The following is a 25,925-nucleotide window of genomic DNA, read 5'->3' on the forward strand; positions in this document are numbered from 1 at the left end:
TATGGCCCTTTGTAGCAACATGGATGGAACTGGAGAGTGTTATGCTAAGTGAAATAAGCCATACAGAGAAAGACAGATACCATATGGTTTCACTCTTATGTGGATCCTGAGAAACTTAACAGAAACCCATGGGGGAGGGGAAGAAAAAAAAAAGAGGTTAGAGTGGAAGACAGCCAAAGCATAAGAGACTGTTAAAAACTGAGAACAAACTGAGGGTTGATGGGGGGTGGGAGGGAGGCGAGGGTGGGTGATGGGTATTGAGGAGGGCACCTTTTGGGATGAGCACTGGGTGTTGTATGGAAACCAATTTGACAATAAACTTCATATGTTGAAAAAAAATAAAAAAATAAATCTTTTATTTTTAAATAATTTTAGATTTATAAAAAAAAAAAAAGTTGACTGTCCACAGGTCCATCATGGCTGACACAGCAAGTAAAGTGCTCCTGTGTTCCTGGACTCACCATTATGTCCCAGCCACTCATGTACGTGAAAGTGCTCATCCAGGTGGGATACGAGCCTCTTCCTCCAAGAATAAGATGATAAGATGAAATATTTTGGGGCGGCAAGTATGTCAGCTTCCTGGCCTGTTTTGTTATCCTAGTTCATTGTGAGCATCGATAGGAAGCATGGGTTTTTCATAGACTTAACTCCAAGACTCTTTTCAGGAGTCCTTGGAACTGTGGTCCATGGTAAAGTTTTACAGCATGACCAGAAGTGTGAAAAGGTTGATGAGTTAGGACCTGAAAATGTACAGAAAGAAGTTACATCCTCCTTTGACCAAGTTATCAAGGAGACAACTCGAGAGATGATGGCTCATTCTGCTGCTACCCTTATCACATATCCCTTCCATGTATCATTCAGAGATCTATTGTACAAGTCATTGTTCTGTGCACTTTGTGACTCCACAGTAACCATCTATCAGGAAGAGGGCATTCTAGAACTTTTTGTGGGTCTTATCTCTCACCTCCTATGTGACATAATTTCTTTGTGGCTCTGAAACTCACTGGCCTTCCTCAACCATGCCTATGCACTGGACACAGTGGGGTTTCCACCATGAATGAAATGAAGAGTTATTTCCAAGCTGCCACAGGATTTTTTGCCGGTATGTTGACCTATCCCCTTGTGCTTTTCTCCAATCTTATGACTGTTAACAATTGTGGGCTTGAAGTGGATCCCCTCCTCACTCCCCAACATATGTTTATTGGATAGATGGCTGGTGTATGCTATAAAAAGAGGGAAATATAAGTTGAGGAAATAGCTTATTTTTCCAGAAGGTCCCCTTTGGGAAGACTTATTGTTGTGACCTGAGAAAGTTAATTTGAAGATGTAGGAAGGGAACAGTGACATCTTGACTGTAGTCCAAGATGCACAGAATTATGGGAGAGAATGTTGATTTCTATACAGTATGGCACACTTTTTAAATAATCATTTATTCTTAAGGAAATGGGGGAAAAGTTAGATAATATCGAGAGATCCCACATACCCTTCACCCAGTTTCCTCTGTTAAAATCATATGCAACCATGAAGCATTTGTCAAAACAAATAAATTAACACTGATACTTTACTATGAGCTAAACTATAAAACTATATTCAGATCTCGTCAGTTTTTCCACCAATGTTCTTTTTCTGCCACAGGATCCAATCCAGGATACATTAGCCTATAGTAGATTTTACAAGTATAGTGACCCTTTATACTTGTCCTACCATTGGTTTTAGCCCTGCATTCTAGCTTGCTGTGATTATTTTGATTCTTGGATTCTCTTATCTGTAGTATTAGTGTCTTCACTAATTTTTAATGTATATACTTTTTAAGTATTAATTTAAGTCAAGTATACAAGTGTTTAGCAGGACGAGCCCTGAGACCGAGGACAGAGATCCATGCATATTATCAGAGGCTTCTCTGGAATACCTAGATTGGCATTTTTTATATCAATTTGATATCAGTCCCTGAGTTTGACTATGCTGCTAACTCCAGTAGCATAAGTCATCTAAACGAACAAGAATTTACCTGCCTCCAAGTCAACTCAATTAAATTCAATTTAGTTTAGGAGCAGAGCAGGCAAATATGAGGAGATTAGAAGAATTTAAAATATGGAGCCTGGCAGCTTCTACAATAGTCCTTATGTGGACTTGTGAGGAAAAGCTAGAATCTCAGAAACCTGCTAGAGGGAACTAATCACCCTGTGGACAGAAAAGCCCGAGGACAGAAGACAGGACCGCGTAAAAGAAGCTAGAGAGAGGCAACACTGTTCTTATCAGCATGGTGACTACAAAATAATGTAGCTCCCTTCCATTCTGTTCCTTCCCCTTTGTTCTTTCTTCCCCTTTGAAGTAAAACATCATGGAGTTGCAGCTGGCAACATGACCAAACAAATGTATGAAAAATAATTACATCTTTTTGGCTGGGTTTTAAATTGAGTAATTGTTGGAAGTTAGTAATCTCAATTATCATTCCCTTACCCACCTCTCAGGAGAGTTCTATGGACCCCCATCTGCACCAAACCTTGTCCTGATCAGACACTCTAAATTAAACAAGCTTAGTAGTTTTGGCTCCCTTCCAGCAGGCCACTTCACAAGCACCACTCTCTTGGCATAGTTTTTGCTATTCCCTTCAAAAAGAGTCTCCAATTAATTGGAGGCAGATATATCCTCCCAGCATCTGGTGAGGGACTTTCCAACTGACCTGACTGCTGCAGGTGGCTCATCCATTCCAAGCCTCAGCCCTGGGTGAATGAGGGCCTGGAGAGGAGGTGCTGGGAATTATGACCCTTGCTTCTCCACTGCTAGAACAAGGAGACACATATCTGATTTATTCATGCTGCAAAGATTGACCCAGACTACTCTACACCTGCCCCAAATACAGGTTTCCTAGTTCAATGATTGTATCACCATCACTTCAGGTGCCCATGCCAAAAACTGTCCTGTTTAACTCCTTTTTATTCTACTCCTTGCATACTATCTGTCACCAAGTATGATCAAAGCTATAACTCAGTATTTTTAGAATCTATCTCTTTCTTATCTCTGCTGCCAGTGCCTTAGTTCAAACTATCAGCATCTCTCAGGGAATTACAACAACTTCTTAAGCCAAGGGGTACAAGATGTGAGGTAAACAGGCTTCCAGGCTCTCTCTCTACTCTGCTCACCTAGCTATGTCAGTGTTACAGTGGCTTCCAGAAAGTCCCAGCCTTCCTCCTAACTTTATGCTCCCCTCACTGGTCCTGTGGTCCCTACCTGACCAAAAGACAGTAGACTCTTCACTGAACGCTACTTAGCTAGCTTGGCGTATGGCATCCTTTGTGCTAATAGATTGCTATTTCTAGGCCATTCTTTCCCTTCTCTTTTATAAAAAGACATGTTTTAAGCCTATAGAACCCACTGCCATTCTTTATTGCTGTCATCTGCTGACTTCTTGGACAGTGCCCTCAGTCATGGAGAGCTTTGGTCCATACTTGTCTTTTCCACTACCCTGCTACCACCATATTGAATAATTTCAGTATCCATGAAAATGACCCACTGAACACCCCGGCCTCTCAGCAGTTTAAGATAAAATAACAAATTCTTAACTTAATCTGTAAGATCCTGCATAATCTAGCCTCTGCCTGCTTTTTCAGCCTGTCTCATTTCCCTGTCATTTTGCTCTCTGCTATACCCACATTGGCCTCCCTATAGTTCTTTCTGTCAGCCATGGATTTTTTCCACTAACTTGTATACACACTGGCCCATCTACCTGGAATGTTCTTTCTCAATGGCCCTTTGCCTTGCTACTTCCTATTCTGCTTTCAGGATCCAATTTGAACACCACTCCTTCCTGGAATGCTTCCCTAATATACTGTTCCCCAGACTAGTTTGAGATCCTCTGCTACATGAGTCTATAATATACTGTTTCCTCTTTAAAACACTTGTCACTCTTTTGATTACTCATTCTTCATCTAGGTTCCTCTGTTCATATGTTTAGGGAATATTTTTGTATTTAGGGTATGTATAGGACTGGAGGCAGGTAGAGAAGCATGCTATTACAGCGAAAATTCTTTCTTGGTATCTTTTGGTGTGGTCATACTTTGTCACTTCCTCTGAAGCCACATTTTCACTTTGTTAAATCAGAAGGTATATAACATTAGGATATAAGATCATTTATTTTATGTGACTCATAGAATTTCAAAGCCAAGAAGAACCTTAGGTTCTTCTAGTTCTGGGGTTTAAACCCATGTTACCTGTATCCCTAATTAGGGATCTAGGCTCTCAGCAGTACTTGAGATGCTACTGAGGAGCAAGGAGAAAGAGGGACTTCTATGAAATCAGGGCTCAGGCCTCTCTTATCCTCCCTGCCACATACACCATGCATGCTGGGCCCTCTTCACTGGCCTTCCTCATAGACTTAGTTTGAAAAAAGGATTCAGCTGTTAACAGTGTTTGCAAACTTTTTCTTTCTTTTTTCTCCTCTCTCTCTTTCTGCAGCTGGAAACACTGGGGCCCAGAGAGGGGAGGTTACTTTCCTGAGTCACCCAGTGAGTTAGTTGAACAGCACTAGCTGGAAGCCCAGTTTCTGACATCTAGATTGTCCACTGAAGTTCACTGCCTCTCATTCCAAGATCTGTCTGCAAAGGTTGCTTTTTTGTCTAGTCTTTCTGCAAATATTAACTAAGTACTTACAAGGCAGTGAGAATAAAATTAGGTGCCTAAGTCAATAGGGTGAGCTACGTAGTTTAGAACCCTGACCCTGCCACTCATTAACTGTGTAACCTTAGGTCAATTACTTAATCTCTCTTTTCTCACAGATGAGTGCCCCCTCTTCAATATATATATCCAGAGAAACCTCCTATTCGGTTGTAATTTAAGTATGAAGATCATCAGGCCTAGAGCCATATTAGGATTTTTATTTCGGCTCTGCCACTTATATTTTTGACATTTCAAATAACCTCTTTAAGCCTCATCTAAAAACTAGGCACTGTGATTTAGCTTTAGGTTATTGTAATGACAAGATGCTTCTAGTAGATATTAGATAACAGATGTGAAAATACCTTCTGAATTGTTTGTAAATATTTGGATAGAATGCATTTGCAGTACTGATTTCCCTTAACAGACCCTAAGCTCCCTAAAGTATACAATTTGTCACTTAAAAAAAATGAGAATAGGGGTTCCTGGGTGGCTCAGCTGGTTAAGCATCTGACTCTTGATTTCAGCTCAGGTCATGATCTCTCAGTTTGTGAGTTCAAGCCCCATGTCAGGCTCTGTGCTGACCATGCAGAGCCTGCTTGGGATTCTCTCTCTCTCCTTCTCTCTCTGCCCCTCCCCTGCTATCTCTCTCTTTCTCCCTCTCTCTCTCAAAATAAATAAACTTAATTTAAAAAAAAATGAGAACAACTAATATTTAGAGTACTTACTCCGTGCCACGTACTATTCTATCTACTTCATTATCATTTAATCACCTTTAACAATCTTAGGAAGCAGATACTACTATTATCCCAATTTTGCAGATGAGGAAACTGAGGAATATAGAGGTTAAGTAACTTTTTCAATAGTATACTACTCATAAGTGGTAATATCTGTTTAGAAGAAACCAAGGTATAGGTTATTGGTGGGGTGTAGGAAAGGAACTACAGGAACATGGAAAAGGCTCCTAAGCCATGTTGGTGAATCAGAAAGAACTGTATAGGTGAGTAATACTTGAGCTCCTTTCACCCATTGAGACCCCCCAAGATAGGACTTAATAGTCCTCAAATATTACTTCACATATACAAAAAGGAAAAAGGGGTGGAAGGAGGAATAAAACTCATCTATCAACTAGTTCTAACATTATCTCATGGCCATTCCTAAAAAGGAGAAGTATCACAAAGATAGTGGTTGGAAAGGGAGAAAGGCAGGCATGGGAGCTGACTTTTTCAAGGTTCTTGGGAAAAGAAAATAGAATCACTTGCAAATCATTATTATCCATTTTCTAACAAAATGTCCTGCTACAGGAAGACTTGATAAATGAACTGGATGTTTTCCTAGAATCCTATTATTAGCATTCAAGGAGACTGTTTCAGTGTTAAAAAACAAAACAAAACAAAACAAAACAAAACAAAACAAAACAAAACAAAAAACCATATCACTGGCTAGAACTTTTGACATTGTATATATTTGGCTTAAACAAGGTCTCAAAAGTAGAATTTTAAAGCAATTTACAATATGATTTTAGCCGCAGAACTGACTTAGACTGTGCAATCTTACCTTCAAGTTCACTTGGTGTCATTTTTAGTGACTGTGCTAACCAGCAATGGCTTGGGAATAATATGATGGGATATGTTCACAAGCCACGGGAGGGACAAAGCACAGGGCCTGGAAAGGAGAGGGTTATTTATAAGTCACCCCACACCATGGCAGTTGGAACTGGAAAATACAGGGGGGATTTGACTGGTGGCCCCTGGCTAGAACCTATGCTGCTTTCCAGAGTAAGCTGTTGAACTTCCCAGAGAATCTTTTAGCCAGCAACATTGCTAAGGTTGCAGCAAACTCTCAGGGCTCTGCTAGTCTCTGTGGAATTGTTACCAGACATGAGGGAGGGAGGGACAAAGTAGGTCAGGTGCTCCCTGTGTTTCACCATTCTCCCAGAGAGGCTGCTGCCGCCATTTCTTTTCCTCTAATACTGCTGACCTCTGGTTGCTCCTTTTCTTGCTTCCTTATTCTGTTTTTCATTGGGAAAAAAAATTTCTTTAAATGTGGATTTATCTTTAAAAGCTAACACTAAATTTCTTAGAAGAAAACATAGGAGTGGGGCACCTGGGTGGTTCAGTCAGTTAAGCATCCAACTCTTGATTTCAGCTCAGTTAACAATCTCACAGTTGTGAGATTGAGCCCCGCATTGGGCTCCATGCTGGGCACGGAGCCTGCTTAAGATTCTCTCTCTCCCTCTCCCTATGTCCCTATCCCCCATGCACACTCTCTCTCAGTCTCTCTCTCTCTAAAAGAAGAAGGAAGAGGAGGAGGAGGAGGAGAAGGAGGAGGAGGAGAGGAGAAGGAGGAGGAGGGGGGGTGGAGGAGGAGGAGGAGAAAACATAGGAGCGTATCTTTGTGATTTGGGGTTAGGCAATGGTTCCTTTGATATGACACCAAAAGCACCAGCAGCAAAAGACAAATTGGACTTTGTCAAAATTAAAAACTTTTATACTGCAAATGATACCATCAAGAAAATGGAAAGACAAGCTACAGAATGGTAGAAAATATTTTCAAATCATGTATCTGAAAATAAACTTGTATCAAGAACATAGAAAGAGTACCTACAACTCAGTAAAATGACAAAAAAAAAAAAATCCCACAATTTAGGAATGGGCACTGGATCTAAATAAACATTTCTCCAAAGAAGATACACAAGTAGCCAATATGCACATAAAAGGATACTCAATATAAAAAAAAAATGATACTCATTTTTTGATGATGATCATTAACCATCAGGGAAATGCAAATGAAAACCACAGCGAGGTATCACATCCCAACCTCTGGATAATAAAAGAAGGACAATAACAAGTGTTGAAGAGAGACGCCAGGGTGGGTCAGTTGGTTAAGTGTCCAACTCTTGCTTTTAGCTCAGGTCATGATCTCACAGTGAGATCAAACCCTGCATTGGGGCTCTGTGCTGCTTGGAATTCTCTCTCCCTCTCTCTCTCTGCCCCTTCCCTACTTGCACACAAGTGCTCGCTCTCTCTCAAAATAAATAAACTTAAAAAAAAGAAAAAAATAGCAAGTGTTGGGGAGGATATCGAGAAATTGAAACCCTTATACATTGCTGGTGGGAATATAAAATGGCGTAGCTGCTCTGGAAAACATTTGGCAGTTCCTCAAAACGTTAAGCATAGAATTACCCTAAGGCCCAGCATTTCCACTCCCAGGTAAACATTCAAGTTCACACAAGTTCCATAAAAAGTAAAGTACTGATGCCTGCTATGACATGGATTGTATTCTTCTTGTGGCTGTACAGTTGCTGGATTCATAGTAAGTTCTTAAGAAATTTTTGTTGAATACGTATATTAGCTCATATATCTCTTAAAAGGAAAAACTGGAAAGTGTTCAGATTCCTTGTTTGCCTTCCTAAGGAGATATCTTTCCAAAAAGGGAGCATAAAAATCCCATCATGTTTTTTCTCTACTGGATTAATTTACTAAATGTTGTACTCCTTTTTCCTAAATTATTTAACTTCATCCTCCAGTATCATTTGATTTCTCTGGCTTATTTACCATAGTTTGGCATTAAAAGACAATTATTTCCTGAGAAGAGAATAGAGGTATTCTTTCTCCAAATTGTATTTCATAGGAAAGGCAGCTTCCAGGATATTACCTACATTAATGTGGCTAATAATAAGATATTAATATGCACTGCAGCTACTTGAATCAGCCTCCTCTTTTCCATTCAATAATATTCATACATATTTAAAAGTTTCCTAACTTTGTCTAACTAGGTCAGCAGAATATTACCCAGTCTTGATATTGTTTGTCCAAGCTGCCATTTTATAGGAGTTGGGGGGCGGGGGGCAGGGGAGAGACAGATAGCTGGGAGTTTCCATCTCTTTCTCCTGTTCATGATGCCTGTACTATAAGCAGCTAAAGTCATGAAAGTTTAGACCTAAAAAGACCTTGAAAGATTTGTCTTCTAACACCTGCCTTGTCCAGCTAAGGAAGCTGAGGTCTAGGAAGTGAAGAAATCCGTAGTCTCTAGGAGTATGACATAGGTTTCCTGATTGGGAATTTCATGTTCTTTGTGTTTCATCAAAGAGGAACCCTTTCAGTCATGTTATTTACCATTTTCTCCCCATACACCATGTGTCATGCTCTGTTTTTATCTCATGTAATCATTTCATCTTCAGGACTAACAATAGGTTGCTGTTATTATTACCTTACCTATGAAAAAACCAGGGCTCAGGTTAACTTACTCGCCTGAGCTCACATAGCTAGTAAGTGGTAGCACCAGGATTTGTACCCAGGTCTGTCTGACTTCAAAATGTATGCTCTTATTCTGCATAGATCCTTCTGCTGAACACTCTTACTGTGAGGACCTAATAGGATCATGGAAGTGCTCACATGGCAGTGAAGAGGGCTTTATTCTCAAGTCTCTGAGGTTATTTCTCAGGACAAAGTTTCCCCTTAGGACTCTATTTTGCCTCTTTCATGGCTTGCCTCATGGCCCAGCCAGCCTCCATCTCCTCCGTGATTATGTTCCTACCCTGTTCTCCTGTGCTTCCTGCCTTTAGCCTACTTGGGGATGCTGATTCAGTCCTTCAAGCTTCTCCACATCTTTGCCCCACAAAAAAAAGCCATATGTCCTTTTCTATTTCAAGGTTTTCTATTACACCTGTAGGCACAGAGTTGGGGAAGAAGGTAGCAGATGAAGGTACAAGCAAAGATGAAACAGCTCTCCAGATTTCTTTGGTGGTTTTTCTTTGGTGTTAGTTTTTGCTTTAGGCTCTTCTTCCTCCGCACTTATCTCTGAGTGGGTGAAGCTCATCTGGCTGCCCTTCCTTCAGGGCCATCCTTCCTCAGGTCTAGGAAGGCCTCCTCCTCCAGGAAACTTCCTCTGCAGTCTGTGAGCTTAAATGTGTTCAAGAAGAATGACAGATGTGTTTCCATCTCTGAGATCTTCCTCAATACTGGGGCCTCCCATATAATTGGGACTCTGCCCTGTCTAGCCTTGCTCTACCCAGGAACAATCCTTTCTGGATATTTCCCCTCAGAACTCTTGAGGTCCAGCCTGCACAGATGATCACATGTCAAGGGTGCCACAGAGATGTCCTGGGTTGGAGAGTGTAGCTAAGGTTCCATGAAGTCACTTATAGGCTTGATGGTGGGTAATTTTGTGTAAATGTATCTATATTTGCTTTGAAGTCCAGAAGTGCTATGCCTATGTGAGGACATTATTATCAATGGTATTAATGATGGTGATGGTGATAACAATAGTCACAGTAGTAACAATAAGTATGCTATTCTCTCAAATGGAAAAGAAAATGTAGAGGTTTTGGAGTCAGATCAGTGTGTGTATTTCAGCTTCACCACTAATTCATTATCAAATTAAGCAAATTATTTCACATTACTCTGCCCATTTCTTCATCTGAACATTGGGAATAATAACCCTTAGTTGTCAAGGTATTTGTCAGGAGTAGTGTAAACCAAAGCTAACATTTATTGAGCACTTTAATGTGCAGTGCAGTGCAACCTAAGGTCTTGGTATGTAAATATCTTGTATAACCCTCACAATACCCTTTGAGACCTGTTACTCTGTCCATTTTACAGATTAGGAAACTGAAGTACAGAGAGATTAATTAACTTGCTTAAAATCACACAACTAGTAAGTGGTAAAGTAGGGACTTGGCATCTAAACCTAAGCAATTTGTCTCAAAAGCCTGTTATTTAAAGATGAGGTTTATAAAGCAGTTTCCATATTGCCTGGCACGGATTCGTTTCTCAATTGGTAACTGTAATTTAACGGCATATTGCATTTCTATAGAAGTACACAAATGCAAAGTGTTTGTTTTTATTATCTTTAAGACCTTGTCTCTTTCTCAACACTTAGTAAGGAATGCCTAAAAAGCTATGTCTACAGGAGAAGGGAGTGAGATTTGGTGTGTACCTGGTTACTTTGATCAAGGTAGACAACCATATTTGACAATGCTGGCTCTAGTTGGTTCATTTTTAGGAGGCCTAAATTATTCACTTGGAATGTCTACACTGATTACATTGACCAGAGAGAAAAATGTCAGCACAGCTTCCCACTTGTGCTGACTGTGGGTCAGGCTGGTCTCACAGGACAAGTAGCTTTTCTTGCAGTGGGACTTCCTCACACAAATGTAGCAGGGTAGTGGGGGTAAGAAGGAGGACATGTTATTGTCTCCAAGGTATGTGCTATTCTGAAACACCTAGAAGTCACTTCAGGACAGAATTTGCCCTCATGTGGCATATAAACTATTCTTTCATCCAAGAGCAGAGCTTTTCTACAATATCCAGGGAGTGGCTATCCAGAATCTATAGGCACCCCTTAAGGCAAGGGGAGTTCACTACCTCCAATAGCAGCCTGTTCCAACCTGGGACAGCTCATATTTTTTTATTCTCCTGCCATGGAGCCAGTGAAGCAGTCATTGGAAGTTTTGAAGGAACACAGTGAAGAGGCCTAGGAGACACATGGAGAGACTAGAATGGAAGGAAGAGTCTAGGGCTTTGTTTTGTTTTCTTTATGGTTGTGGTGGGATTGTCAATGTAGGATTTTAAGCAAGAAAGTGACAGGTCAGACTTACGTAATGTTAAGTGCACTTGGGCTGCTGTGTGGAGTATGGATTAGAAGGCAGAGAGCATTATTAGGGAGTTTTATAACAAGTAAGACAAAAGTAAAAAAGATGAAGAGAAGCTGATATATCCCAGAACTATCTAGGAGTTAAAATCACAGAACCTGTGACTAAATTGAACTTTATAGGTGAGGGAGAGAGAGGAAGCAAGCACTACACCTAGGTTTCTGGCTTCTTTGAGCTGGTGAATTGTAGAGCCACGGCAATGGGGAAGAAGGGGATCCTGAGGAATGTATTAAGTTCAGCCAGGAAACTCAGTAGCCAGGTGTTTGGCAAACTCGTGGGTATTTCTAAAGGGGTTCAGTCATGTCAGGAAGAACTTCTAAGCAAGTAGCTGGTATCTGAAGTTAAGTGGATGATGACCCATTGCTTCTCCTCTCCTCAGTCCATCACCACTATCTTGATCCTAGAAGCATGCTCCAGTCTCCTGGAGAAGACAGGATAAGAGTCTGAGGTGGGGCTTGCCAGGTTTAGGTGGAAACTGACCTTGCATTCCAAGAAAGGCATGTGGCCAGCTCTGACTCCATTGGTGTGTAGGGATCTGGGGCACACCTCAGGTGTGTGTTCTAGCCTATAGCAGCAAGATCCCACATGGAGGAAAAGTTAAAGCTGTTTCTGTATCCCCTGCCTTGTCAGGGCTGGTCCAGAAACTGAGCACAGCTAATCTTCCAGGTGGAGAGTGCAGTCATTGCCTGCAGAATCAGAGTTGCAGCTGAGTCAGGCAGGAGCTAATAGATTTGCTTCTTCCTACTGTCCTACCTGGTAACTTCATCCTAGATTTTCTACTTACCTGGTTTGCTCCTCAGCTTGCCATGTGGGAAAAAACAAGGTACATGATATTGGTGGAGGAGAGTGAAAGAATGAGTAAAGCTTCCTCTACATTGTCTTCTCAGAATCCTCAGTTCCTAAATCCTTACTTTTGGGAGACCCTTAAACATCTGTGGCCTGTGGTGACTAAAAACATTATTTGCGGTTTCCCCAGGACAATTTCTGTTTGCTGTCCCACTTCTTCTCTAGAAGTTGCTGTGTATCTATCTGGTCTGTCCATTTGTTCTTTAAATTTACTCACTCCATATGATATTAAGCACCTATCATGCCAGTCACTATACTCAGAGGTAGTAGTTGTGAGCAAAATAGATATGGTCTCCGCCCTCCGGGAGTCTAAAGTTTAGTTGTATGGTAGATGGCCAGAGTGGATGACTGGATGCAGGAGAGATCCATTAAGGTTTTTCTGGAGGCAGATAAAGGTAAGTTAAAGATGGGTTGGGACTTCACAATCCCATGAAAGACTGATGTAAGCCAGGGGCTCTAAGTGATTTTCCTGCATTATTCCACTTAAACTCCCAATGCTCCATGAGGTAATGTTATCCTGTGTTAAAAATAGGAAACTGAGGTTCCGAGAAGTACTAATTTCTAATACTACATAGCTGCTGACCACTGATATAACTCAGGCTTGTCCAAGGCCAAGTGATGTTCCCACTGTGTCATACCACTCTTCTAAAATTCATCCAAGAAACTCAAAGTTATAAGCTCTGGGCTGACTGGATATACTATGACCCTAAACGGAGGTTTTGCAGCCTGAGGTTCAAGGGTGGGTTTAAAGGGATGCTTGAGGGGCGCCTGGGTGGCTCAGTCGGTAGAGCGTCCGACTTCAGCTCAGGTCACGATCTCGCAGTCCGTGAGTTTGAGCCCCGCGTCGGGCTCTGGGCTGATGGCTCAGAGCCTGAAGCCTGCTTCCGATTCTGTGTCTCCCTCTCTCTCTGCCCCTCCCCCGTTCATGCTCTGTCTCTCTCTGTCTCAAAAATAAATAAACGTTAAAAAAAATTTTTAAAAAATAAAGAGATGCTTGAATTCTGCCAACGCTAGATGCTAAATGTGATATTTTCATGTACATGTGTGCATTTTTCTGGAAGAGGGTTTGTAATTTCCACCAGATTTCCAAAGGTGGCTATGACCTGGTACAGATCAAGAACCACAACTTTACACTCCGTTCTAGGCTTCTTTCTCTTTCTCTTACGTCCACCTGCATGTGGCTATTTGTTGTTGAATAGCCAGTGTCATGTATCGGAAAGACCTTGGAACTGTCACGTGGGAGTTCTTGACACCAGCCCCAGATATGCCACTAACTTGCAGTATGGCCTTCTGCTAGTGTCTTCTTTGCACTGAGCCTCACCTGCCAGGACTCTGTGAGCCACAGAGGACAGTGTGGGTTTGAGGACAGTGTTTCCCAGCTGGACTGCAAAGCACGCTGCAGGCATCAGGCACTTGGCAGAAGCCAAGTGGCAGTGTGCAGAGTGACCGGAGCTGAGACTGGTGGTAGCAGCTGGGGAGGCAGATCCCTGCTGTCAGGGCTTACTGAGGGTCCTGCTTGCCCAATCCCTATAAAACATGAATAATTCTATCAGATCCCAAATCCTTAGGTGGGCAGCCTTCGAGGTCACCTCCTCCAACCTTTCAGCCAATAGGAGTCAGAAGATAGGCCCCTTGGTGCTGAGTCCATCACCTGTGTCTTTAATGTGAATATGGCCCCCACTGGAATGTGCTTTCTCCCTCTTGCAATGTCAAAATGCCTGAGCTCTCAAGTGACTGAATCAGTACTAAATATTTAATGCACGAAGTCAGCCTTCCCAGGGCCTTTGATCTGAAACTTCTTAAAAACATCTTAAAAGCCCTTCAGAAACTGGTTAGTATTTCATTACAGTCACTTAAAATAGATTTATTTTATCAAAACATCCTGTCAGAAACCCTGAAGACAGGATGACTAACCCCCAGCGATTCTGACAGGACTGCCTGCCTCCCCACGTTAGGCACCCAGAGTCTCTGGACAACCCCGCCCTCATGCTGAGGGGTGCAGCTGTCACCAGCATCCCCTGATGGCTCCAGAACTGTGAGCAGAGGAGGTGGCAAGGCTTGTCAGAAGCCTTGGGAGGCTACATCAATAACATCCCCGTGAAGAGAATGAACATTTATTGAGAGCCTGCCACAAGCCAGGCCCTTACCTGGGGTTTTCGCTTGTTGAATCTATGCAATCTTCACAACAGTCCTGTGAGGTCTTTCTATTCTACCAATTAGGAAACGGAGGTTCAGAGGCATATGTGACTTGCTCAAGGTCATAGAGTAAAGTCAAGATAGCAAGCCAGGTCTAGCTCAAAAGCCTATGCTTTGTTTTGTTTTGTTTTTCCACTGAGATTGGACCTTTCACTGTGAACTCTCAGTTGTTTCTTTCTTTATAAAGAAAAGATAAATGAAAATAGCATCTGATAAAATTATATAACTACTACATGGTAACACAGAAAACGATAAGGAAAAAATTAAAAATCACCTGAAATCCTACCATCTGATAACTATTCATAATGATCTCTTGAATGTTGATTGTATTTATTAATTGCTGTTTTGCCACAGTCTGATAGTTTCTTTATTAGCTACTCAATTTAACTTTCTTAATCCACTGCCATTACCTCAGCTTTAGATAGGGGAAAGATTGGGGACTGGGGGATCTGTGCTGCAATCCTTTCTTTCACTGCCAACCTGAAGGGATGAATGAAATCAATTCCCATAAAATGCCCAAATAGTGAAGGGCTAAAGCAGGCGACAGAGTGGGGCTAAAGGTTCTGTCCTTCCCTAGCCAATGGCTAATTGGATGACCTGAGGAAAGCACTTTGATGAAAGAAATATTTCCTGCCCTCCTAGTTCTCACACTCCTGTTAAGATCAATGACATAATGAGGGGGAAGTTTTTTGTAAACTGGAGAGTACTGTGCTGTGGAAGGGAAATAGAAGAAACAGAACGACTGTCTCCACACCGCTGGGTACAGTGACCATGCCTATCTCACTGTTTGTCTGTCAACTCTACGTAATTATTAATACTATTCGTCTTCACTCTCAAAAGTGCCCTGACTTGAGGGATAAATTTGGGGGCTACCTGAAGCATTGGTCATTATGATTAAGTAGCTCCAAGAAAGGACGACAGAGCAATCAGGGAGGCTCCCTGTAAGATGGGGCTGCATGTCGCCTGGCAGGGCAGCTAGAGCTTGAGAAGGCATTGAGGAACAGGCATTTTGTTAATGACTAGCATGCAGAAATAAAAAATGTGATGAGGCTGGCCCGACCTACGGGGGGCACACAGGATAGGTTGCTGGAAGAGAAGGTATACCGTGGTCACTCTGTGAGAACCTGGCCCACCTTCCATATTCGGCGTAGGGCAGGTTTGGAGATAACACTTGAAGGCATCTAGCACTGAGAGAAAATGTGAAGCTTTGTTCCAAGCTGGCAAATATCCCTCATGGATTATTTTCACATTGTAACATTTGTCTCTGCTTCCACTCTCACCTCTCTCCAATCTATTTCCACAAGCCTTAGAGGGATCTTCTAGACCCAAATCTGATCTTCAGTTTTCCATTCAATTCTTAATTCCGCATTTATAGTGGTGGATAAAAACTAAATGCCTTTACAGATTATGCAAAGTCCTTCATGACTGTGCCCCTGCCAGTGCACTCAGCTTCAATTTCCTTAATTCTTGACCTCTGACTTCATGATCCAGATATAATAATGGCTTACCTTTTTTGGATATTTATAATGTCTCAGGCACTGTTCCAATTATTTTATATATACTAACTCTTTTACTGCTAACCCTCTGTGAGGTCGGTACTATTACTAGCCCCAACAGTTTATAAAAAGGGAAACCGAGGCACAAGAGATTGAAGCTATTTAAGTGTCAAAGCTAGGATTGGAAGCCAAAGAAGTTTTGGTTCCAAAGCCTATACTCTTACCCATCACATTATATACACTAACTCTTGATCCAAAGCATTTATCTTGTACTTCACCCTTTTCCTTTTGCTTGCAATGCTCTCTCCACCAGTCTGCTCAGAAAACTGCTAATCTAGAGTTCAGGAAGCCATTTAAGTCAGTCCCCCAGAAAGAGAGCATCCTTAGTTGGTGGGATTCCCTCCCCCTCCATTTTTAAAATGCTTATTTAGCTCAATTCAGCCCTAGCTGGGCACAGGAGGAGGGGAGGAAAGATGGGGTGGCACAGAGTAAGGAAGACTACTTCCTCCAGCTATCTTTTATTATATTTGAGACAAGACTTTTAACATCTTTAATATTGTCTAAATCTGTAGGCCCAACAATAAGGACAATATAGAGAAGACAAGATGAGAGTTGACAAGATAATCAGAGATGGCTTGCTGGAGAATGTAGGGTTTACATTAGATCTCAAAGGGTGACAGAATAATCAGCTTTTTGAGTTGTAAGGGACCTAGCAGCCATATTTTTCTAAATTGGGAAACTGAGGCTCAGAACAATGACTGGTCTGATTGCCCTAGCTCCCAGTCTCGTGCTCTGCACTGCCTCCCAATATAAGTAATTTGGGTATGGCTGAGTACCTAGAAGGGGCAAGAATTTTCAAGAGGGCTTGGAGTTGGGGAGCAGCACATGGAATACAGAAGAGGTAGGGGTAGGCAAAGTATATGGAATGGGCGGTGAAGTGATGAAACTCAGGAAAGCATTTTCTGTGGTAGAAATGGAGCCTATATATAACCTTTTAAATTAAAGGGTTGCCTTGGTGTTGTGAAGCTGCCTCCCTTTCAGCTTTGTAAAATAAAGGGCTCCTCAAAGCATGTCTGTTTTGCCATTATTTTCTGGATCACCAAGATTCTCAGTGCCCTTTAGTGAAGCTTCTGCCTCTGCTGAAACAAGCTTCTCATTAGAATTCCTGGACATTGCTCAGCGTTGCTAAGTGCACTGTAATGAACCCATGATGAGTAAAGAAGAGACTGAGCTTGCTGCAGGGTCATTCTGTGGAGGTTTCTCGGACACCCCCAAGCTACCACAAGCAAGTCATATCACCACAAGCATTTCATCTTCAAATATTCATCTTTTTTGTTTTCTGTGCTGTTATAGTCATTTTCTCCAACTCAGACAAAGGGGCTCCTGGATCCTTCACTCAACAGGGTTGCACTGGAACTAGGGACAAATGCTTCAACTGAAAGAGCAGATAGAATGAATAGTGGAATTTGGGACTCATGTCAGGAATACTTTCTGCTTATGGCAACCCAGCCCTTCCTCAGTGGCACCAACACACACAGTAGTTTTGTGGGATAGTTTAGCCTTCTGGGAATAGGCCTGTTTTCTAGAGCTATGTGGTTTGGATTATCCATTATGAGTAAATTGGAATGCTCCATATTTCTCTTCCAATTTTATAAGAACTATATACTCTTATGTGAAATACCTATCACAGTGCATAGTGCATAGGACACTCTTAGCAGATGCTTATTTTCTGCCTCATAGCACAATCTTCTCATATGTGTGCCTTCTGGTCTGTATTCTCCCCCCTTTCTTTCCCTGTCTGTCTCCCCATGTCTTGACCTGGGTTCAAGTCTTGGCTCTGCTCATGCCCGTTTCCATGTCTCCCAATAATCCCATAATAGTTTGTTGAGACAACAGAGTGAAAAGCAGTGCGTATCAAAAACCTTGCCCCGAACTCTTTACAATCTTGTTTTCCTCTGTCCCAACTGGCATGCTATCTTGCATCTATCTCAAAATGCTCATTGAGCTTAAAGGAAAATGTAAACTTCATTTGTATACTGCAAGCATTTGTACAAGGGTGCCCCTCCCCTTTTCTCAGGTAAACTACTCTAAGAATTCCTACTCACACTTAAAGGTCCAGATCAAATATCCCCATCACTTGAAACCTTTGCTGACTGTTCAGGCAGAGTTAAGCCCTACTTTCTCTTTGTGTCTCTTGGTGCTTTGTGCTTGCCTGTAATCAAGCACCTTATACCCAGTGTCATCCTTGCCACACTCCCTCCCTACTAGACTGTGAACTAATTGTGGGCAAGGGCTAGATCTAATTCATCACTATACCCCCAGTATCCAGTCTGGGTCTGAGATAGGTGAGATATTTCCTATAAGTGTGTGGGATGATACATTAGGGACTATTATGATTCATGCATTGAATACTTTCTCAGGGCCAGCTTTCTGAGAGATACTTTTTATGTTATTTCATTTCATTCAGTCCACTCAGTCTGGTGCTCTCCAGTACTTCATCCCTCTCTCATATGCCCATTATACCTGTATTGCCACAAAACACCGTCAGTCAGGACTTTGTCTCTTACCATTTTCTGATTCCATTTCTTGGAACTCCATGTGCCCAACACTAGGAGCCTCCTTCCACTTGGATTTGGTTCAACTTATATTGAGAGTAGAAAATAAATCCCAGACACAGGACATAAGAGTTATGCCAAGAAAGCTACCTTTCATATGGAGGTCCCACATAAAGGTATGGGTGTCATGCTGAGTGAGAGTGGTAGATTGAATGGAGGACCAGCCCCTGAGACACTGTGGAAATGAGATGTTAGTCTCTTGAGTTGGTGCCGATTAGCACACAATTTAAACGATGGCAAAAGGGACTCATTAGACTATTCAGACACTTTGGAATTTCATCAAATGCAGTGAAAAGACAAAGTCCCAGGGGGAAGTGAGGGATATGGATGTCTGCCCACATCTGGCTCCCAGAGCTTTGTAGGTAACCAGGCGATGAATCTTGTTTGGCCTGTATTACTAATGGGACTGATGGGCAGATTTTGAACAGACAGGACTGAGGTGACTCCCAGTGATTATTCCAAGAGAATTTAATAATAGTACTAGGCACTTAATATGATCCTGGCTCTCAGGAGAAAGAGAAATGGTTAAAACATCAATTGTATCTGCTTTTTTTAAAAAAAAGCCTCCAGTCTAGTGTGGGAGGAAAGACTCACAGATGAGTAACTATGATAACAGATGAGAAGGGCCATGCTGTGGAAGAGTCATTGGCACGGTGCTGTTAGAGTTCAGGGAGAGAGAGAGAGAGAAAGCGAGTTCTACCTGAGCCAAAGAGTTGTTTGCAGATAAAACCACATAAAAAGCTCCTAGTAGAGCAAGCACTTAATGCATAGTAGGTAGTCAATAAATATGCATTCTCTTCTTTTCTTTTTCTTCTTCTCCCCATATCAAATCTTCAAATTTATTTTTAATGATTCATTGATTTATACATTCTTTGTGGTTTTTTATTCCCCTTCTTCCATGCTGTAGGACAAAATATGTGTTTTTATGATAGAGAAGTAAGCAGGAAGTGACCTTGCTTCAGTCCATGCTGGACCTGGGCCAAGGCTGAACACAGGAGGCAGGTCCTAATCCAACCAAGCCTTTGCTCACCTGGTCTGTGCACAAATTCAAAGCATCTTCCATGCACCTATGTATGCACAATACAAAAGCCTATTTTTATTTCTAAAATCCTGCTTTCTGGCTGGAGTGGGAGTTAAACTTTATATTTCCTTCAATGTTCAATACCAAATGGCTTATGGGAACCCTGGCAGAGTGGTTTCAAGTAAGCATTTTAATGTAGAATAAAGGTCAACGTGCTGGAATTTGAAACCATTAATCCCTTTGCTCTTAAGGAAGACTGTACTTTAACAGAATAAATAACAGATTAAATAATAAGAGTTCTTGAAATTCCAATGAGAAAAATTACATATTACATTGTTGAGAATTGAAACCAATGAGACCTTAATGTTCTCTCATTCAGTGTCCTATCTTAGGTTGCCAAGATTTAGAAGGTAAAGAGAAATTGTTCTTTTAATTTTCCATTGTTTTGAAGGTTGAGAGAATGTTTGAGTCTTTGAAGGTTAAGGGATCAATTATATTGGAAAATAAGCCCTTAGTTTTATGGGTAGAACAAGTGTATCACCATAGCCTGGAGAACAGAAACTCCATGTTAATTATTTCAACTTTCAGCGAGCACAGCCCCAGAAAGGGACAGAGAAAACCAACTATCAAAGTAAGCCAAAAAACTCTGCCCAATGTAATCACTCCAGGTGGTCATTCAAGACCTAGACCAGATACTACCTTCTCATAGAAGGTTCTTCTTACTTCTCAATCAGTGTTTATGGCTACTGCTGTTTACACATCTACTTTTCCTGATCGTCACTGTATCTGCCTTTCCCTTGCTCTGTTCTACATAAGATTTGAGTTCCTTGTTAATAAGAAGAAATGCCATCAATTATGCCTCAGCTGCATTCCATACTATATACTAGTGTAATCTTTACGTTAACCTTATAAGGTAGAGGTGATTATCCCATTTTATAGATGAAGCAACAGAGAATTAAAGAGGCTAGATTATTTGCCCCAGGTTTCAATGGAAGCATAGCGATAGAGCCAAACTTCCAAGCCAGGTCTGTGGTGGAGGTTCTTACACACAAAACACCAGAGGTTTGGATTTATCCTGAGGGAAATGGAGAATCATTGATGACATTTAAGTGAGGGAATGATTTGGTCAAACTTAAATTTAAGAATTTATGTCTGGCAGGAGAGACCAGTATGGGAAGATGAATGAGGAGACTGGTTACCATGATTTTGGCTAGAGATGAGGAAATTACCACAACAATGATAGTTGAGTTGTTTAAAAAAGATATTCAGGGAGTGCCTGGGTGGCTCAGTTGGTTAAGCGTCCAACTCTTGATTTCGGCTCAGGTCATGATCTCATAGTTTGTGAAGTCAAGCCCCGCATCAGACTCTGCTCTGGCAGTGAATAACTTGTGTGGGATTCATTCTCTCTCTCTCTCTCTCTCTCTCTCTCTCTCAAAATAAATAAATAAACATTTTATAAATAAATAAATAAAAGAGATATTCAGGAGTTAGAATTGACAGGGGTTGGTAACCAGTGGGCATGGAAAGGGGATTAGGCTTGGGATCAAGAACTGGTCTCTGGTTTGGGAGCCTGGATAGATTGTGCTGCCACCTACCATGATGGGAAGCACAGTTTACCTCAAAGATGGATGCTGAGAAAACTTTTCTACCAAAGAACCAAATTAAATAGATGGTTAGAATCATCCTGCCCAATCCCTGAGTATTCATGACTTTCTGTGGTTGTATTCAGATGTTCCCATTTTATAGGTGAGAACAAAAGAACAAAATAGAGGGCTTGCCTGAGTTCTTCCATGGAATCTGACCTATAAGGAGGACTAAATAACTACTTGTCAAGTGAGAATTTCAAGTTTGTAATAGCCACTTTGAGCTGCCGTGTTTGATTGTTCACATTGTAACTTCTAACACTTTGGCTGCTCTTGGGACTCTACAAGTGTGGATGGGAAAAGGGAGGAGAATATAAAGGACTAAAAACTGAAGGCCACTAAAGTTTCCCTGAAGAAAGCAGATTTGCTAGCTCCTGAAAGTGAAGCATACTACTTGAAAGAGAAAGTAAAATCCATAAAGAATACATTTAGTCCAATTTAGAATCTGAACTTATCAATCAACTGACTTGTTCTAGATGATAGAGTTGGTGTGGGACAGTGCACCCAACAGAGCACTCAACTCTGAGCTTTTGCCTCTCAGGCTTGTGTTCTTTTCACTTCACTATGCCTGCCTTCTGTTACTGCTAAATTCCCTGCATTTCACACCAGCTGAAAAACTAATTGTGCTTCCAAGCTTTGAAGTTGTTTTCTGTTCTTAGTGGTATACACAGTAAGTATTTTATGCCAAGCCAGAAATAGGCAACATTATACTAGGCACATATAACCAAAATTTTCCATAATCTCCCCCAAATATGCATTGGTTAAAAACAGCTGAAACATTTTAGAGCTAAAAGAGTCTTTAAAGCCATCTAATCCAATTCAGTTCTTTTGCAGAGGGGAGAGCTAAAGTTTCAAATAGTTTAAATGACTTACACTCTGACAGTATGCACAAAGCCAGCACCTGAATTCAGGATTTTTTCTTATTCAAAGCGATAGAAAAAAAAATGTAGATCAAGATCAACTTCCTCATTTTGCACATTTGAAAACTGAGTCTTATTCACATATTTATTAGTTTAATAAAAAGCCATTTACTGAGTTTCTACTGTATGCTGGGGACTAGAGGTACAATAATGAATAGGAAAGACTGGATCCCTGTCTCCCTGGGAATCTCAGTCTAGCAGGGAAAATGGCATAACATACTTAATCACAATGGAGTCACATGTGTGACAACAGATTATATACAGAGGAGAGATCACCTGGTCAGGGAAGTCTCTTTGAGGAAGTGATACTTCAACATAGTATAGTGGTTAATAACTCCAGCCAGACTGCATGGGTTAAAATCCTGACACTTACTAGCTGTGCGACCTTGGGTAAGTTATGTAACTTTCCTGGGTCTTAATGTCCCAATCTGTAAAATGGGGATAATAATAGTACCTACCTTCTAGAGCTCTGAGAAGGATGAAATGAGTTAATATTTATGAGGCACTTAGTATTTGGCACATGGTAAGTGCTGCATAAGGAATTTTTAAATCAAATAGAAAAGAAGCTGAGATCCAAAGGATGAGAAGTTAACCAAAGAAACAGGAAGGCAGAGAAGTGTTCCTGGCAGAGAATAATACTATGTACAAACCGAGGAAAGAGAGAGACTAGGAACTGAAAGAAGCCAAGCATGGCTCAAAAAGAATGGGCCCTGCTGATGCTGAAAAGAGACATGCAGGGTCCAGATCAAGGGGGTTTAGGGTCTTGTAGATCATGTTAGAGTTTATCCCAAAACAGTGGGGGTTCTGGGAAAGATTTAAAGCACGGAATCTTGATCATGGTTAGGTTTTTGGTAGTCTTTCAGGCTGCTTTGTGGGATATGGATTCAGTGGGGGTAGGATGGGGTGCAGAGACCTAGTGAGAAAGAGAAAGTGAGTCAGGGTCAAGGGCAAGAAAGGACTCAGGCTTCCTGCCTTTCAAGCCAGAGCTTTTTCCACACTGCACAGCATTTTTCTAATGTGCTTTGATTGAGGCACGTCATGCCAAGTGCATTCTTTTCACTTCTGGATGTTTGCAGTGCTTACCCTTTGAGCTGCATCCCCTTCATTAAGTGAATGTCCTGTTCCCCTGACCAAGAATGTAATTACTGAAGGAGAGATCAGATTAAAATTGAGTTTCTGTAATGGGCCATTTGTTTGGAAGGGAGCCTGAAGGTATTTCTGAAGACTTTAATCAAAGGGGGAAAAAGCCAATAGAACTTCTGTGATGATGATGATTATTAGGGCAATTGAACTCCAGGCACAGCCAGCTTCTATATCAGTGAGTCATTGCTTGCTTTTCTGAGGCCCTTAATTGGATGAGATTTGTTTTCCTATGTAGTCTACACTGTCAGAGACCTTAAAGGTCATCTAGTTCAACCTCACAACAGAGCTTGAGCTCTGGCTATGGTATTTTCATCAGTGATTCATCCAGTCCTTGCTCACATACCTGAACTGATGGGAAACTCATTGCCTTTAAAGATATCCCTTTCTATGATAGAACAACCCTGAAAGGAAACTCCTCTTTCTATGGAAGTGAACTCAGTCTCTAGATCCCAGTCTTGTATCTGTCTTGGTTCTGCCTCTGGAGCTATGTGGGGATTATCTGCCCCTCTCTGCTTCAGAAGGGCTATGGAAAGATCTTTAAGCAGCTGTGTGTTTCCAAGCCTTCTCTTCTGCAACTATATTTTCAAGTGTGTGTCCCTATATCTTAGTAATGGGAAACACAGGCTGTTGTAACAAAGAAACATAACAGTAGTACAGTGACTTAAAGAATGGATGTTTATTCATCTTTCACAAATTGGTTCTGAATTGAACAGTCTAGGTTGGCATCCAGCTCTACTTCCCACAGTTATTTAGTAACTGATGTTCCTTCCAGTGCCCTAATTCACCTTCATCTAGGGCATTGCTATCATCTGCAGAGTCAAATTCAGGCCCCCTCAGGTTCCAGCTAGTAGAAAGAGGAAAAAAAAGATAAGAGAGATAAAGCCCACTGTCTTAAGACTTAGGCCCAATGTGGCACACATCACTTCCACTTGATTGGAGTGTTGTTACATGACTAGACTTCACTGCAGTGAGAATGCTCTTAGGAAATGTGGTCTAACCATATGCCCAAGAGGAGACAGAGAAGAGATTCAGACATCCACCAGCTCCCACTATGCCTTGTGAGGCCACGGGAGCAGGTTGTAGCTTGGATGAACCCCTTACTTCTATTGCCAGTTTCATTCTCTTTGGCTCTTCCTAAGGCATGTTTCAGAAAATGAATGTAGTAGAGAGCAGAGAGCATTTGGATGCAGACATCCCAGCCCCATTCTTATTAACTGAGCTCTGGAGCTTGGTTTTAACTTCTCTAAATACCTATTTCTTCATTTATGAAATTGGGAGAAAAGTGTGTATCCCATGATCTCTTATGAAAGTAGGAAGGAATAACTGATGCAATTACACTTTTTGAAATGCAGATAAACATGAAATAGTTTAGCTTCAATCTTCAAACTGTTGGCTTTAAGTGTTCTCTGACTACCCACCCTAAAGTTTTTCTTTTTTTTCTCTCTCTTTGGATCACCCAAAGAAGTTGATTATCTATTACCATTTCAAGCAGAAACCTACTGTGGAGGGCTCTTAAGACAGTTTTTTACTTTACATTCATTTGCAATCTGAGGAACAAATAGAAGAGTTTGATAGTGACCAGTATTATTTGCAGTAGCATCAATTTTGGCAATATCCATCATTGGTGGCAATATCTATTTATCACACGGTTGCCATGTGCCAGGCTTTTTTCCAAGTGCTTTATATATAGTGTTTGATTGATTTTTATAATATGCCTGTGAAATAGGCATTTCATCTCCAATTTATGGATGAGAGACCTCAAGCTCAGAGAGTTAAAGTATATTGGTCAGGGTCTTACAGCTGGCAAGTGGCAGATCCAGGATCTGTTTAAGACTAAGAACTCTTCCTTTGAGTTGAGAAGACTTATCAATTCATGGACCAAATCATGTACAGTTCTGTCTGGTCATTGGCTTACTCAGCACATACCGTCCTTTTTATATGCTAGGCACTGTTCTAAATACTGGGTAATGGAGTCAAGTAGGTCATCTTAGCTGATGATGTCAATTCATTCTTAATAGAGAAAACAGTAACCATATGATGAGATATCAAAATTCACCAGTCTACTTGCACGTGCATCCATACATTGATTTTATTTACACCAGAATGAAAACATACCATTGCTCCTGTCTGAAGTTAACTTCCTGTATTCTAGACCCTATCTGATCGCTATAATTATTCCTTTCTTATCTATATCTTAAATTTATCACTTTCAGGATTTTCCTATATTCAAATAAATAAGTAATAATATTTTCTGTTTTTAGATAGGGAGAGAAGGATAAAGAGTGTGACCTCACATTTCCCTCTGGCTACATCCCATTTCTCTGCCCCACTGTATAGCAAACCTTCTCCAATGAATTATCTATACTCATTCTTCCCACTCCCTCACTGTGCATCAGTCTTCTTAGTCCATTCAGGTTGAGCTTCTATTCCCAATTGTCCTCCGAAATAGCCTTTATCAAGATCATCCTAGACCAGCATCCTGCCAATTCCAATGGTTATTTCTCTGCCTTCATGGTCCTAGAGATCCCAGCAACATTTCACACCATTGACTCATGTTCCTTCTTAAAATATTTTCTTCTCTAGGATTTTAAGACACCACACTTCCTTGGTCCTCCTTCTCCTTCTCTTCTTAATTATCATCTTCAGTAATTTCTCAGAATCCTTTGATGGCTCCTTATCTACTATAGTTTGAATGTTGAAGTATTATGGCCACTCTGCCTTCTTCTCTTTACTTTTA

The 25,925-nt window shown here is 41.2% G+C and overlaps 1 protein-coding gene and 1 pseudogene across 8 annotated transcripts in view; both read left to right on the forward strand.

The window, feature by feature from the left end:
- Nucleotides 1-25,925, forward strand: part of LOC132670999 (BEN domain-containing protein 5) — a 1,465,258-nt gene that overhangs the window by 962,023 nt on the left and 477,310 nt on the right. The window lies entirely within an intron of this gene.
- Nucleotides 417-1,514, forward strand: LOC132671002 (mitochondrial carrier homolog 2 pseudogene; annotated as a pseudogene).

Source organism: Panthera onca, chromosome C1, assembly GCF_046562875.1.
Source record: "Panthera onca isolate mPanOnc1 chromosome C1, mPanOnc1 haplotype 2, whole genome shotgun sequence".
NCBI lineage: Eukaryota > Metazoa > Chordata > Mammalia > Carnivora > Felidae > Panthera > Panthera onca.